This window comes from Pleurodeles waltl, chromosome 1_2, assembly GCF_031143425.1.
Source record: "Pleurodeles waltl isolate 20211129_DDA chromosome 1_2, aPleWal1.hap1.20221129, whole genome shotgun sequence".
Lineage (NCBI taxonomy): Eukaryota > Metazoa > Chordata > Amphibia > Caudata > Salamandridae > Pleurodeles > Pleurodeles waltl.
The window spans coordinates 536,747,617-536,760,393 of NC_090437.1; positions in this window are offsets into that span (position 1 = coordinate 536,747,617).

A 12,777-nucleotide genomic window follows, 5' to 3' on the forward strand; every position below is an offset into this window, starting at 1 on the left:
AGGTTTCTGCCCTCCTGGGGTCCAGCCAGGCTTGGCCCAGGAAGGCAGAACAAAGGACTTCCTCAGAGAGAGGGTGTTACACCCTCTCCCTTTGGAAAAAGGTGTCATGGCTGGGGAGGAGTAGCCTCCCCCGGCCTCTGGAAATGCTTTGATGGGCACAGATGGTGCCCATCTCTGCATAAGCCAGTCTGCACCGGTTCAAGGATCCCCCAGCCCTGCTCTGGAGCGAAACTGGACAAAGGAAAGGGGAGTGACCACTCCCCTGACCTGCACCTCCCAGGGGAGGTGCCCAGAGCTCCTCCAGTGTGCTCCAGACCTCTCCCATCTTGGAAACAGAGGTGCTGCTGGCACACTGGACTGCTCTGAGTGGCCAGTGCCAGCAGGTGACATCAGAGACTCCTCCTGATAGGCTCTTACCTGTGTTGCTAGCCTATCCTCCTTCCTAGGCAGCCAAACCTCCTTTTCTGGCTATTTATGGTCTCTGCTTTGGGGAATTCTTTAGATAACGAATGCAAGAGCTCATCAGAGTTCCTCTGCATCTCTCTCTTCGCCTTCTGCCACGGAATCGACCGCTGACTGCTCAGTACTTCTGCAAAACCACAACAAAGTAGCAAAGACGACTACTGCAACCTTGTATCGCTGATCCTGCCGCCTTCTCGACTGTTTTCCTGGTGGTGCATGCTGTGGGTGTAGTCTGCCTCCTCTCTGCACTAGAAGCTCTGAAGAAATCTCCTGTGGGTCGATGGAATCTTCCCCCTTCAACCGCAGGCAACAAAAGACTGCATCACCGGTCCTCTGGGTCCCCTCTCAGCACGACGAGCGTGGTCCCTGGAACTCAGCAACTCTGTCCAAGTGACTCCCACAGTCCAGTGACTCTTCAGTCCAAGTTTGGTGGAGGTAAGTCCTTGCATCCCCACGCTAGACTGCATTGTTGGGTACCGCGTGATTTGCAGCTGCTCCGGCTCCTGTGCACTTTTCTAGGATTTACTTTGTGCACAGCCAAGCCTGGATCCCCGACACTCTAACCTGCAGTGCACAACCTCCTGAGCTGTCCTCCGGCATCGTGGGATCTTCTTTTGTGACTTCGGGTGAGCTCCGGTTCACTCCTCTTCGTAGTGCCAGTTCTGGTACTTCTGTGGGTGCTACCTGCTTCTGAGAGGGCTCCTTGTCTTGCTGGGCGCCCCCTCTGTCTCCTCACACAATTGGCGACATCCTGGTCCCTCCTGGGCCACAGCAGCATCCAAAAACCCTAACCACGACCCTTGCAGCTAGCAAGGCTTGTTTGCGGTCTTTCTGCATGGGAACACATCTGCAAGCTTCTTCACGACGTGGGACATGTATCCTCCAAAGGGGAAGTTCCTAGTCCTCTTCGTTCTTGCAGAATCCACAGCTTCTACCATCCGGTGGCAGCTTCTTTGCACCCTCAGCTGGCATTTGCTGGGCATCTGCCCAATCTCGACTTTGTCGCAACTCTTGGACTTGGTCCCCTTGTTCCACAGGTACTCTCGTCCAGAAAACCACTTTGGTTGCATTGCTGGTGTTGTTCTTTCTTGCAGAATTCCCCTATCACGACTTCTGTGGTCTCTGGGTAATATAGGTGCAATTTACACCTACATTTCAGGGCCTTGGGGTGGGCTATTTTTTTAACCCTCACTGTTTTCTTACAGTCCCAGCGACCCTCTACAAGCTCACATAGGTTTGGGGTCCAAACGTTATTCGCATTCCACTTTTGGAGTATATGGTTTGTGTTGCCCCTGTACCTATGTGCTCCTATTGCAATCTATTGTAACTTTACACTGCTTGCATTACTTCCTTTTGCTATTACTGCATATTTTTGGTATTGTGTACATATATCTTGTGTATATTTGCTATCCTCATACTGAGGGTACTCACTGAGATACTTTTGGCATATTGTCATAAAAATAAAGTACCTTTATTTTTAGTATATCTGTGTATTGTGTTGTCTTATGATATTGTGCATATGACACCAGTGGTATAGTAGGAGCTTTGCATGTCTCCTAGTTCAGCCTAAGCTGCTCTGCTAAGCTACCTTTTCTATCAGCCTAAGCTGCTAGAAACCTCTTCTACACTAATAAGGGATAACTGGACCTGGTACAAAGTGTAAGTACCCCTTGGTACCCACTACAAGCCAGGCCAGCCTCCTACACATCCAGGGACTGGTGGTTCATTCACAGTGCCCTGGCTGGCCTGCAGAACTCCTTTCAGGATCTGGCCTCCTCTGTGAAAGCAGACAGTGTCCCTTTGTCTACTGTCCCCCCTCCACCTACCTCTTCCCAATCCCCTCTCCCGACACGCATCCAGAGCACACCTTCACACATGCAGACATCCACTCCAACAGACACGGTTGCACATGACAAACACAAGCAGCAAAAGGCCCACCACCGGCATGCACACAGACAACACACACCTACAGACATGTCAACATCCATTCCCTGCACTGACTCCCCCACACCTTCTCCATCACAGCCACTACACCTCTTACACCTGCTGGCATCACATCAACACTCCCTGATCCAGCCACTACTCCCAGCTTGACCATAGTCACCACAATAGCTGACCCACAGATCCACCCCAGTCACCATATCTGCACTCACCACAAACATCGACACACCCACATGCAGCACATTCACCATACCAGCAACCACCACCCCAACACACAGTCACCCATCCATCATGGCCATTCCCAGCACTGCCTTCCTCCCTCCTCCCAAGACACTGAAACGCCCGTACTCACAGACACCCAGCACACACATGCATTCCATTCACGCACCTGTACCCAAGGCACACACAAGGACATATCTGACAACCACTCCCACTCTCTCCACTCCTAAACGCTTTTCTCATGACTGCACTTGTGTATCGAAAAAACAAAGTTTACCCAGTCCCCTGCCCCTCTCCCACCCTGTGAATCCTGGAAGCACCCTGTGTCCCTGCCAAAGTCCAGCCCTTCCACCTCCACGTCCTCCCATGCTCTCTCTGAAAAGAAATCAACTCCACCCAAATCCAGAATCCAAAACCAAAACCCAAGGATCCCCCTCTGAATCCCAAACCTCCCCCACCACCACACTCTCACTCCAAGTTGCCTGTCTTCCCCCTTGATGCCCCTACCTTGGGGAGGTATATTTTGCACTTAGAAGTTAAGGTCGGGCAGATAGATGCTGCCATAGGTGCCATGGGCACAAACAGACATGGGCTGGCCACTGGCCTTTTACTTCTATATAGTTGTGTATTTAATATTTATTCACGTTTAATACATCAAGCCCTAACTACTGTTGGTGTCAATGATGACATGCTTGTCCTGCCTATGCTTCTTCATGTCTGTTTGCTGTTTGTGGACTTTGGTTTGTGTGTGTGAGTTGTGTGTGTGGGTTGTGCTAGCTGTGTTGCCTGGTGTGGATGTGTGAGTGTGTGGCCCTGCCGTTGGTCCCGATGTTAGTGATGTGTTTTGTGTGGGTGTTATGATTGTGTGGTTCCATGCATATGTGTTGTTCAGTTATGCATTCTGCATGGTATGTTGTGTTGTGGTGCTGTTGTTTGCCATTGTGTGATTGTTGTGTGTGCGTCCGTATATGTAGGTATGGCTTTGTCATCTGTGTTGTGTGCTGTGTGGGCATGGTGTGTTATTTGGTATGTTGTGTGGGTATGTGCAGTTGTTAGTTGTCTATGGGTGTTGTTGTGGGAATGTGTTGCCATGTGTAGGTGTGCAGCGCTATGTCTTGGCATTGCGTTTGTGTAGCTGTGGTTGTGTTGGTGTGTGACTCTGTGGTGTTGTGTATAGGTGTTTTGGCGTGTGGCGGTGGTGTGTGTGTGGGTAGGTGTGTGTCTGATACGTGTGTGCTGTGCTTTATGTGTGTATGACAAGTATGAGTATGTGTGTTTTGTGTGTGGGTGAGTTGGTATGCATGTGTGTCAGTCGCTATCTGTCCCAGCTGTGTGTGTTGTGTGTGTGTTCTATTGGCTTTCCTTCCAGTTTGTGCTAGGTGTGTGTGTACTTACAGTTGTTGTCCTCTTCATCGTCGCTGGTTCTGGAGATGCAGTGCGAGCAGAAGGCTTGAGAAGACTTTGAGTTCTGATTCCATGGCGGCTTCGGATGTGTCTTTGTTCCTGAACGTGAGTGTCCCCTTTTATGTGGTTTGTTTCCGCCAGCGTTTTGGTGGTGGTGTGACTGCGATGGAAAGCCTGGTGGTGTGCAATCTCGTAATATGCTCGGCGGAAACATGGTCCCCACCGGTGCTGGAGATGCCTACTGCCATCCAAGGCGGTCTGTCCGCACTGGGTACTGGCAGAGAATTGGTACTGTTCGGTTCAGAAGACTGCCATGGTCATATTATGGCTGTCTTCTCCACCGGGCCGGCGTAATTTTTTTACGTTAATGTGGCGTTAGGTTGGGAAAAAAGCAGCTCCAAATTTACAAAGTGGCGCAATTCATGCATTGCACCACTTTGTTAACCCCTGGACCATATTATGCCTGTGGCAGGCAAAATGTATGCAATGGGGTGTTTTATCATTAGGAGGCCCAGACAAATGGCACAGTGCAATCTCTGAGATTCCACTGTGCCATTTCTAGCTTCATTTTTAACGCCTGCCTAAAGCAGGTTTTAAAATGAGACTCTTATTGTTTTCATTGTGCCTCCTGTCACTTTGCAGGATTAGTGTCAATAATGTTTGTAATAATCCTGCAAAACGCCAAACTAGTGTCAAAATTTATGAAGCTAGTTCCCTAACGTGCACCATGATGCACCTTATCCTAAATACGGTGCACACATGGTGGCGTTACGGTGGCGCATAAAAAGTGGCGCATCATAACATGATGCGCCACTTTTCATAAATTAACCCTATGTATCTTGTGGGTTAGTGGTTTTAATTGCTCGGTTTGCATTTTTAGTAATACAAAGGTGTGTGGCTTGGAAAATAAGGCTAGTCAAACATTAACTCATTGTAGGCACTTTCAGTATGGTAATACTTTAAATAACATCTAATGATTTAATTTTCTTGTCTGATTGCACAAAAGATAAGCCCAAGCCTCTACCCACTTTTTCAGGTGGAAATGAGTCAAGTTTAATTGATTTTATGTTAATATCCAGCAACCAGAGTCATTTGGTCATGGATTATAGAGTCATCCTGAATTCTGCCAGTGACCATAACCCTTTAGTAGCTAGTTTGAACATAAGCTCTGGGAAGGGGTTTGGGCTATCCCTTCAGTTCCATTAAGTAAGCTCAAACTGGGGCCTAAGATTAAAATGGGATCGGATAAACCTGAAAACCTTTGAAGTCAAAATCATTAAGGAAAAATTGCCTAGTAAATAAATGTCTATCACCTGAGGCCACCCAGGATGTCTTGACTAGGAATTTGAGTCACTGTGTCGAGCCATTTTATCTGAGTTGTTTGTTAAATGTCCCACTCCATCAGTACAGCCCTTCTGTAGGTTCAATAGTTCATGTACAAGAGCCCAAGGAGGTCCTGCACATGATCCAAAGAAATAGGGATATGGTCAGTGCTCCATGGAAAAATTATAAGACAGTATTAGAAGCAAGAAAAGAAGAGCTTAGATCTGATGCCTAGTCTGATATTGTGACCGCTGGTCGTCTCAAGGACTCACGGATGTTCTGGGACGTCATTAGCTGCTCTCTGTTTACTGAGGGCCCGAAATATAAGATTATTGGCCTGATTTATGAAAGGTAGCACTGCAGTCACTGCAGCAACACTTTTTATTGTGCCCCTTAGGGCCCCCCTAAATCCACCATGTGTGTGCCGTATCTAAGATATGGTGCAGCATGGCGGTAGTTAAGGAAACTAGCTTAAAAAGTTTTGACTCTAGTTTGGAGCATTGCAGGACTAGCGTCAACAATTTTGAAGCTAATCCTGCGAAGCCTATTAAGGCCCATTGAAAGCAATGGTGTGCCTCCTTTTAATGCCTGTTCTGAGCAGGCCTTAAAAGTGCCAAAAAAAAGTGACACAAAGAAATCTCTTCGATTTCTTTGCGCCATTTTTTCCTCCCCCTTAACGGGGGAACGCCCTTTTGCATACATTATGCCTGGAACATGCATAATGTAGCACAGGGTGTTATATGCATTGCGCCACTTTGTAAATTTGGTGTGGTGATTTTGGCCTCGTTGGGCCACATTAGCATTAAAAAATGAAGCTAATGTGGTGCAAGCAGGCACTAGGGGCTCTTAAATCAGCTCCTTAATGTCTGATCTTAGGGAAAGCATGGGCTGAAATTTTTTCATGTATCTTTAACCTTCAGGGCAAGGTAATTATCAATGAGGAAAGGGACACCACAATCTCTTGGAAGGAGATGAAATTTGCTATTAATCAGGGCTCAGGTAGGAAAGTGCCAGGCCCGGATGGGATACTGCTTGATTTGTTTAAAAGTAATCCAGCCCTTTGGGCTCCAATCCTTACTAACATTTTTAGGGCTGCTATCTGAGGACCACACCCTGTTTCTCGTCGTCCTGAATTATAAAAAAAAGGGACAGAAATGACCTGGGATGTTACAGGCCAATTTCTTTGATTGATGTAAAAGGCCAAGATAGGGTGCTTTTAGCTCATTTGGAGGTGTGGGTCATTGAAAATAAGATACTTTCCAGGATCCAGGTCTTGTTATTGTCAAGCAGTGCCTTAATATAGTGCTAACCGTCAATAAGTATTCAAAATCCATGAAGAGCTTGTTACACCTGGCCTTCATGGAGCTGTTGTGCAGTTTTGACACTGTAAACCTTGATAAGCTCTGGAGTATGATGGGGGACATGGGCATGGAGGAACCCCTGGTTTTACTCCTCCGGAACATTCATGCACATATCACAGTGAAAATACGTTATGGCCCTGGAGGCAATTGTACTGGTCCCTTAACTTCGACTAAAGGCATCCGCCAGGGATGCATCTTGGCCCTATTTTTGTTTCTCATCTCCACAAATGCCTTGAAGGCCTTCTTTTTGCAGAAGAAACTACACTATCCAAGGATTGGTAATTATTTAATTTTTTTGCGTCTTTATGCAGATGATGCTTCTAGCAAGGACAGCAATTAGTCTAAGGAAAGTCTTGATTCTTTTGTAGAGTTCATGTCATCTCTGGACCTGGAGGTGAACCTCAAAGAATCATAAATAATGGTCTGTGGCCTGAAATCAGTTAAAACCAGAACTTTTTACCTTCAAGAAAATTCTGTGGAGAAAGTTTCAGGTTTTTGGTATCTAGGGATCCTTTTTAATGGCCAATTGGTGTAGGGCCCCCTTTTAACTTTAAGGGTGCAGCAAGTTAATAGATCAGTGGAAGTACTTTTTTGCTTCGCAGCCATGCTTGGACATAAGCTAGTCAAATAAATGATGACTCGGTATATAGCAAAATACATGCTTATTGCAAATTACGGTGCCTGAGCGTTGAGGTACTGCAATTGTTCAAAACCCCAGGTAGTAGAGAATGTCTTCCTTAGGAGAATGTTGATGGTCCCCAAAGGGTCCTCAACCTCCTTTTGTCATTCTGAAGTGGGCTTGGTCTACCTGGAAGATTTTATTGGTGATGCCCCTTTATTGTTATGGGCTAAAATATGGTCCACACTTGAATTTGAATTCTCTAGACAAATTTTATCTGATGGTCTGTCTTTGTGTAATTATTTGAAAAGTCCTTGGTTAAGTTATGTTAAACGCGTTTTTGGTGAACCGGGGGTGATGACCCAGTTTCTATTTTGAATCTTGCGAAGCTTCACATAAAGGCAGCTTACTCAGAAAGGGTGTCAGTTATCCATAGGCATATATCACCTCTGCAATATTCGCTGTCTAATATTACTGTCATTCCACCCGCCCTAGTGCTGCAACCCTATTTGTCATTTGTCTTAAATTCTCATCATAGTTTTTTTCTGGCCACACTGAGGCTGGGCTAGGTACATTTACAATACATCAAAGCAATCTACTGTTCAGTTTTTACTTTTCTGTTCACTTTATCATTCTTTGAGATCAACCTTTTTGCAACCCTTATTGAGATTATTCAGGCCCAGTTCATATCAAGAAGGACTTAGATTTTTGCTTCAATGGAATTGTATAAAATTTGCCATGCTCTTCTTAATTTTATCAGAGGGGACTCTCTCAATTTGGAAGCATTATGGATAAATGCTGTTTTGAGATTGCTTAGGGAATTTATTAATGTGCACGCCCCTGTGACTGTACCCTTGTAAAATGTCCCAGGCACTGGTAAACAGCGTATATTTAAGAATATATATTTTTTAGTATTGTATTGTGAGTGGCAAAATGTTTTTCATTTTTCTTTTATTGTGTTTGGGATACATTTTAATATTGTCACTTCAATATGTTTGTGTATTTATGCTTTTATGATTTATTAAATCAAATAAAGTTTGCAAGAATGAGTGACTGACAGACTGAGCAATAGTGATAGAGAATGTAATCTAATTAAAGGACCCTTATCCTATATATAGCCAAAAGTTTTGCATTAGCCTTTGATATAAAGAAAATAGAGGAGGCTTGTTTGCTGTTGAATGGACAAATAAAATAATATGTAAGATATTGCTCTAGGTAAAACAGATGTTTTTTCTCTGCATCCGTTAAGGATACAGCCTGCCAGAGGGAACTTCTTCAGGATTCAAGTCAATTTCATATTTAGTCGGTCTGTGAGGTGGTAATGTCTTAAACTGTTGTGAGCTAAGTGCATCATCAATGGTAATTAAAGATATTTTTTTGCAGCGTTAGTGATAATGTTTGGTCCATTCATTAGAGGCTGACTTTCCAAACATAAATACAGAAAGACATTTGATGAAAACTGAACCATTTGGGTTATTCATTCAATGGTGAGGTTATGATGAGCCAGCCACAACACCTCCAAGGTAATACAGAGTTGCGGGCCATGTATTTTATTAGAGAAAATTGGCTCTTGTGCAAGCCTTGCTCAGTAGTGCACTGAGTCACGCTGAGAGTCTGATTCACAAACTGCACTTTGTGGTACTATCAAACATACTACAAATTATACTATGGCCCTAATTACAACATTGGCGGTGAGTGCAGCTTACCGCCATGCTGACTGCCGCCAACATACCGCGACCGCACAAGCACTCAGACACACAACAGCCATCCACCTCACAACAGCATCCAGCACCTACACCCAAACACAGCAGACTGACACCTCCTACAACCACTCCCTCTTCCTCCTCACCCAAACCTTCACCCTCTTCCCGCCTCAGTGTCCCTAAGAAGCTTTTCCTCGCCACCATTGACCTATTCCCTACCCCTCCCCCCGTCCTTCACTTCGGGCCAGGGTGGCCAGGACCCAGCTCAGAACCTCAGCCACTCAGTCCACGGCAATTGTGGTTTCTGCAGTTACTGCAGGTGTGAGAGGCTCCAAGGATGCACCCGTCAGCCCAGCCAGTGTGCCAGCACCACCTGCCAAGGCCAAGAAGGGTCCGCCACCTAGCAAGGGCAAGAAGGAGACACCAGCCAGCAAGGGGAAGGAGGCACCACCAGCCAGCAAGGAAAAGGAGGCACCACCAGCCAGCAAGGGCACAAAAAAGACACCAGCTGGCAGAAGCAAGGAGGCAGCACCATCTGCCAAGGGCAGGAAGGGGCACACAACACCAGCCATGGCACCTCAGCCGTCCGCGGCTGCAGGTGAAGGCCTGGAGGCTACCACTACCACTGACAGCACCACCACCCACCTCTACCGCGGCGGCCAGCACCGCCACCTTCCCCGCCGCCAGCAGCACCACTGCCAGCAGCAGCAGCCCCAGTGGGCAGCCGTCCGAGATTGCAGTTGAAGGCCTGGAGGCTACCACCACCACTGACAGCATCGCCACCTGCACTGCGGCCAGTACCACCACCTGCACCACGGCCAGCACCGCCACCTGCCCCGCCAGCAGCAGCACCACTACCAGCAACAGCAACCCTAGTGGGCAGCCATCCAAGGCTGCAGGTTAAGGCCTGGAGGCTATCACCACCACTGACACCACCGTCACCTGCAGCACAACTGGCATCCACTTAGCAGCCATCACCACCGGCGAGCAGTGTGTAGTGGTGACTACATGGGCTGCAGTGCGTCCTGGCCCCTGCATCACTTGTCGGGGTAACACCAAGGTGAGAGACTGTGACCTTGCCCCATCCAGTATGAAGCACACTGGGAACAAGTCCCTTCCAGCACCAGTGGAAGAAGCAATCCACTCAGCCCCTCATTGCCAGGATGAAGCACACTGGGCACAAGTCCCCCTCCAGCACCAGTGGAAGAAGCCTCCACTCAGCCCCTCCTTTCCAGGATGAAGCACACTGGGCATAAGGCCCCCTCCTGCACCAGTGGAAGAAGCCATCCACTCAGCCCCTCCTTGTGAGGATGAAGCACACTGTGCACAAAGCCCCCTCCAGCACCAGTGGAAGTAGCCATCCACTCAGCCCCCTCCTTGCCAGGATGAATCACACTGGGCACAAGGCCCCCTCCTGCACCAGTGGAAGAAGCCATCCACTCAGGCCCTCCTTGCCAGGATGAAGCACACTGGGCACAAAGCCCCCTCCAGAACCAGTGGAGAACCCACCCACTTAAGAGACTGTGGCCTTGCATTCCCCAGGACCAAGCAGTAGGCAAACCACCCACTAGAGAGAGTGTGGCTTTGCACTCCCCAGGACCAAGCAGTGGGCAAACTACCCACTTGAGAGACTGTGGCTTTGCACTCCCTAGGACCAGGCAGTGGGCAAGCCACCCACTTGAGAGACTGTGGCCTTGCACTCCCCAGGACCAAGCAGTAGGCAAACCACCCACTAGAGAGACTGTGGCTTTGCACTCCCCAGGACCAAACAGTAGGCATGGAACCCCCTCCAGGCCAGTGGCATTGTACCATCTTCTGGTTGAGGTGCCCCCCAATTCCCTGTCCCCCTGAGGTGCCTGTGTTTTTTTTGACCTGTTGACCATGCAGTGTTCTCTCCGTATTGAGGCAGGGGTCAATTGTGGCCTTGGCCTATGTGTTATGGCCCCGTGGGCCACTGACATTTTGGAGTGGGCATTGTCCCTTCTTTTGTATATATTGTACATACTGGTTATTGATTTAAGGACATATTTATCTAAAACTGTACTATTACACTCATTTTACTCCATTCCTTTTGTCCTTGCATTATTCCTGGGGGTTACGGGGTGTATATGTAATGTTGTTGCATGTGTTTGTGTGTGTGGTGTTGGGGGTGGGGGTGTTGCGTGTTGTGTGTGTGTGTGTCACTCTCTTTTTCCTCCCCCCTCACTTGTGTGCTAGGTGCAGTACTCAGCGTGGTCGTCTTCACCGGCGTTTGTGTTCCTGGTGTATGAGAAGGTAGACCAGCATTGGAAAAAAGTGCAGCTCGGGCTCCATGGAGTTGTGGTTCTTCCTTGTGTGTCGAGAGGTGAGTTGTTTCCCTTCAGTGTTCTGTTTCTGCCATGCTTTTGATGGCATTGGTACCGCACCGGAAAAGCTGGCGGATAGGCCTGTTGTAATACTGTGGGCAGTACATTGTCTTCTGCCTGGTGTTTGTTGCTACCGCCGTGGAGGTCGGTGTGTTATAGTGCCTGTATGTGTTGGCACTTTCCGCTGTGGTCATTATTAAATTTTTGTTTACCTTTGGTGGTGTTACTGACACTTTATCACCGACCGCCAGGGTTGTAATGAGGGCATATGTGTGCCATCTCATTCCTCCTTCATTTCTTGTCAGATGTTTGACGTTAGCACATACCCTGCTCTGCTTTGTGCACTTCGCTCATGCCCACCCCAATGCCTGCTAAAAATGCTGAACAGTGAAACGGAAAGCTGCCACTGGGGATGCTGTGAACTAAAGTTTTGAGTAGCCACAATAAGAATCTTTGTGGTTTAAGCTGTAATTATCATAGCTGTCAGGCACTGTGCTAGCCCCTTGGGAGAGTTAAGCCATTCTATCAGTAGTTTGGATTGTTAGCCTCCCTTCCTCCCACTTACCTGTACATGCACACATTCTAGGTAACCGGAGGGTTGCGGCCCATACTAAGGGACAGAGGCACAAGACTCTTGAGGCTTATTACCAGGGCTGGAAATAGCAGCACTGAGAGTGCAGAGAGTTGGCTAACTGTTTGGAGTAAGTAAGTGCTCTTAACTAGCGTATGTTAATTATCACATCTGACAGTGCTCCACTGGAGGTGGAAAGGAGAGAGGGGTGTGGCTTGTCAGCCATGCTTTCAGGTAGCCCTCCCATAACCTTCCTATTAGAATATTGAACTGAGGGTGTGTTTCTTCCAGAAGAACTTCCCAATCTGGTCTTGAGAGGGTAGTACTTTGGTGAGCTATCATTTGAGACGGTTACAGTAGAGTGATGCCTCCAAGTAGGAAAAAAGCACTTAAGGCACAAGTTCCAACCAAGGGATTGAAAGGAGTGTGCACAGTGAATGGGCCAGAAGGCACATCCAAAGAACAAATTTGATAGGGGGACCTAGTTTCTCCGCATGATAGGCTTCTGATCTCCCCGTTGCCAGAACCTATTTCTGTGAATTTACCAACTACATTACATAAGCTGGCAACATCCTTAGTCTCATCAATAAAGGATCCTGTGTAGAAACATTTCAAAACATACAAGTCACCGGCTGGAGGATTTGCAACTTCACCAGTTCAATAAACAAAGGTCAAGGCTGAGCAGAAGATTGGGCAGGTGGGATCATTGGAGAACCTTGTTCTGATAAAGCCACATCTATCTCCTTCACCTTATTTTCCCTGTCACTCTCTGACAGGTCTTGCCCCTGAGAGGAGGATGCTGGGGTGGCAACTGTGGGGGAAGTGAGAA